The sequence below is a fragment of the Acyrthosiphon pisum genome, chromosome A3, assembly GCF_005508785.2.
Source record: "Acyrthosiphon pisum isolate AL4f chromosome A3, pea_aphid_22Mar2018_4r6ur, whole genome shotgun sequence".
NCBI classification, from domain to species: Eukaryota; Metazoa; Arthropoda; class Insecta; order Hemiptera; family Aphididae; genus Acyrthosiphon; species Acyrthosiphon pisum.
The window spans coordinates 36,894,235-36,898,454 of NC_042496.1; the positions used below are offsets into that span (position 1 = coordinate 36,894,235).

General features: G+C 27.4%; 1 long non-coding RNA gene across 4 annotated transcripts in view; it reads right to left on the reverse strand.

The window, feature by feature from the left end:
- Window positions 1–271: 271 nt before the first annotated feature.
- Window positions 272–4,220, reverse strand: part of LOC103309386 — a 6,426-nt gene continuing 2,477 nt past the window's right edge. The window contains exons 1-7 of one of the 4 annotated variants that reach the window (XR_001679459.2): window positions 2,968–3,325; window positions 2,674–2,883; window positions 2,496–2,610; window positions 2,241–2,419; window positions 1,574–1,798; window positions 546–773; window positions 272–479 (exon numbers count right to left, since the gene is read on the reverse strand). This is a non-coding gene — a long non-coding RNA (uncharacterized LOC103309386). Of the gene's footprint in view, window positions 480–545; window positions 774–1,573; window positions 1,799–2,240; window positions 2,420–2,495; window positions 2,611–2,673; window positions 2,884–2,967; window positions 3,326–4,220 lie in introns of those variants that run through there. The other 3 variants (XR_510711.3, XR_510710.3, XR_001679460.2) reach the window with 3 other exon arrangements.

Consider the following 4,220-nt stretch of genomic DNA (forward strand, 5'->3'; position numbering starts at 1 on the left):
GAATAAAATAATATGCAAACAATCATAATCATAAACATAAAAAACAAAATGTTTTAATTGTTTTATATGCCTACAGTTACATCTTATATTATATTATAATTTATTTATTTATACTTAGTAAGAATTTCTTATTTAGTATGTACAAAAAAACTGCTGCAAGTATAACAATAAATTACAAGAAATTAGTTATATATTTCTAAATTTTTAATTACAATTTAACTATAAATACGACAAATATGAAAACTATGATAGTATAATTAATAATGATTTTAAATACTTTTCTCTTCAATTATAAAATTAAAAAATAAAGTTTTCTTATAATTATAAATAAGTCTTTGACAAATAATTTTATTCACAATTATGATTCAGAGTGCAACTGAAGGTAATTGGTGTTTGCATAGTTTTCTTTCAAAGTAGTTAGTCTTTCCTTGTTGAGAAGTAAGTTCCATGAATGGGAACAGGTTTGATGACCAGTAAACCTATAATTTACACATTTAATTAAATATGATAATTAATATTGCTATATGATCAAGAAATGTTCATACTGCATTTGTATGTATATAGGACACCCCGATTGTTTTAACATCGTATCAGCAACATCTTCAATATATATTTATTCACAGCTCATGCGTACCATTTTGACAAGTGAAGCGTTTGTCAAAAAATCTTGTACGATAGTTATGACTTCACAAATTATATGTGTAATAACAGCTGGAAGTGGCTTTTGATCCAATTGTTTAGAACAAGACACAGGCAAAATATGTGTGTAAACTCTAAAATCATAATAATAATAAAATATGTGAAACAATGTTTTTAGTGAGTATTTAAAAAGTAAAAATTTAAATTTTTGAGCAGAGTATTTTTTAATTAAGATTTAATTTTATTATTAACATTGAAATCTAGCAATAACCGTTGTTTGAAAATAACCGTTAGAGATTGGAAGCGGTGATTTTCTGTCTTTGTCTAACACATGTGCAACATAGGATTATAGACATGTCCTATTTCCAACCTATCGATTAATCTAGTGAAGAGATAAGAATTTTGATCTTCTTGAGATCGCCTTTCCCACATTTTTGATTTTTTGATAAAAACTTCTCCAAAAATTAAAATATGTCAATTTTTTAATTACTCTTCTTAATATATCGTTTATATGAATTTGGGGGGACAATATCAAAAATGTGGGAAAGTCGATCTCAAGTAGACTTGACGAAAAATTCAAATCTGTTTACAGAATTCTTATCGCTTCACTATATTAATCGGTGCGTTTGAAATACAACACGTCTATAAATCTATGTTGCGCGTGTGTTAGACAAAGACAGAAAATCTCTGCGTCCAATCCCCTAAGTGTAAGTCACATTTACTTAACAACAACAAATGGATAATGGACCTGAAAGATATGAGTTATAAAGAAATGTAATATTATATATTAAATAAACAATTCATACTAACATATGCCAATAATTAAAGTATACAACTTATTAGTTTGTACCTATATGAAATTTTAGATGTACACAATATTCACATATGTTTGCACACTCAATAGTACATTATTTTGTATCAAGTTGCCACTTACTTGCTATGTCCAAAAATACAGATCCAATATTGTCATAACAATCAGATCAATAGTGACGAGTTCTAAAATAACTTCTTGTCTCTAAAAACAAATGTAGTTGATAACTGTATATTATCTTCATTTTTGACTGAAGTACAAACTAGTTTTGTGTTTCTTTGAAATTTAAATATGTTGAGGCTCTCTGTGTCATTGAAATTGGATTCTTGCTCAGAAAAATTGTATTGCCTAAAAAAATTAAAACTTTGTTAAAAATATGTCAGTGCACCTTTTGTTTCCTCTCCTTGAATAACGAGCAACATGCAAGTGTGATGACAATAGATCCAATTTTGTACTGTTAGATTTAATATTAGAGTAATATGACATATTATTATAATCAAACTTAAAAGCAAAAATATTTTTGAAGGAACCTTATAGAGATGCACTAAGTATTTATTTATATTTTATTTTTAAAACAAGTTATGGATATTTTAATTGATATTGTAACATATAATTATTTATTTATTAATTTATTTTGACTAAACGGGCTGAGCCCTTTCGATATACAAATTTATGTCCACGCACACAATTGGATATTAAACAATGTGTCCCGTGAACAGGTGGGTATTAACTAACGTTAATAGCACAGTAAAATAGCTTTAAAATGAAAACCTATCAACAATATCCTCACCTTTAAGTTTCATAATTAGCTCCAATATTGTATGGCTTCATCTAAGCCGCCAGAATTATATTAAAGAAAGTCACATCCAAAAAATTGTCAACACATTGCCTCGACTACCTAGTTCCTTGTATGTGGGAATCATATATTTTAGTTTTGAAAACCATAATAAGTATAATCCACTGTATGAACTAAAAACGATAAGCCACTAAGTAACTTTTGGTTTTGGCAAACATTTAAAATCGGAGACTTGAGTTATATACTTACATAAGTGTGTGTGAATTAGATAGTTTTTAAGGCTTTCCTGGGTGAATAGTTTAAAATCATCAACCGTAATGTCTCCAAATCTTTTATTTCTCCATCGTTGGAGAAGTATAATTTTCTAAAAATGTCGGGTTGTAAAGAACCTAATATCTAATTCATGAATTATATTAAAAGATTTTACTTCTTAGATAATAATAGCTAGTTTTCCAAGTGGTTTGGATTATGTTTTGTGACAGCCTCTGGCCATAATATCTACTACATACTGAGCCTTGTTTATAATCACTGATTGTGAAATGATTACTGCAGATCCTGCTCTAGATAGAAATTAGGTAATCATTTAATTTGAAGATTTTCAGCCATTATTTCCTTTTATTTTCATTTTTTTGGAAATCTATATTTGTGAACAAATTAGCAAATTAGACTGATGCCATATTATTAAGAAATATAAACAGTACAACTAGAAAATTATACTTACTAATGAAAATTAAGGTAATGTGGCGAGGCGATGCTTAGGATGTTTTACTAAAAAGAACACACTTATGCATGTCAATTTTTTACTGAAACGTAAGAATACAACACTGTACGAATGTTCAATGTATATTCTGAATTTCTGTTCAAATTTAAAATAGGTACCTAATGAAATGTTTTAATTAAAGTCGGCCGACAGTAAAATAATATTATGTTGTTATTCATTTGATAACAATTATTAGGTACTCTCATAGTGATAAGTCAGAACGGTTATTTCTAATTGGCGGTACTTCTGGCCACGGACCGAAAGATTGTTCTATGCAAGGTGTATTGATAAGGTGTCGTCACTTGTTTGAAAATTTTACTACAGATAGTCGCCACCACCGGGAGCGCTATATGTCCTAAAGAGGCGAAAAACGAACACTTTACTCTTTAGTACACCAAAGCCATAGAAAATTTAAAATATATTATGATTTAAGGAATAAAATTCAAAAATTATCATTGCATAATGACTTCTATGTTCTAAATTATTTATATACATGTATTTAAATACTTTCTTTTTATCAAATACAACTTTAATATTAACTAAATTAACTAAATTGTCATTTTTAAATTTCCTATTATAAAAAAAATATATGAAAAATGTTAGAGTTAATTCACTAAATGATCATACATAATGCTTTCAAAGTGTTATAATTAACAAATAATAATTATTAATTAATATATTGATTTTAAATACAATTCATAATACTAGTACTAGTATTATACTAGTATTCATATTACCAATGTGTTACCAAAATGCATATATTTTGAATATCTTTTTATAAGCATTTATTACTCATTTGTACCTATCACCATTGATTTAACAATATATTCATAGTATTTATAGTATATTATAAAATCAATACTATTACCTATATATTAAATTATATTAACTGAGATCCTGGGGATAGAAACATATCTATATGCTAAATGGTTGATAGACTTATACAGTGGCGTCATTTGGGGGGGGGGGGGCAGGATGTGCAATGGCACCACTAACTTAAAAAATGTTAACAATTGGCCTGCCATTAATGCTCCAATGCGCCATCATAATTAACTTATACATGTTTTCATATATAGGTAATATAAAATATATATATTTTAAGTTTTTATATATGAACAGTAATGATATTAGCTGGTTGCTTTAACTGCTTATAAGCTTTTAATTCTTTGAATTGCTAGATATTTAAAAGTTGCATTAGTCGTTATGAGTTTCAA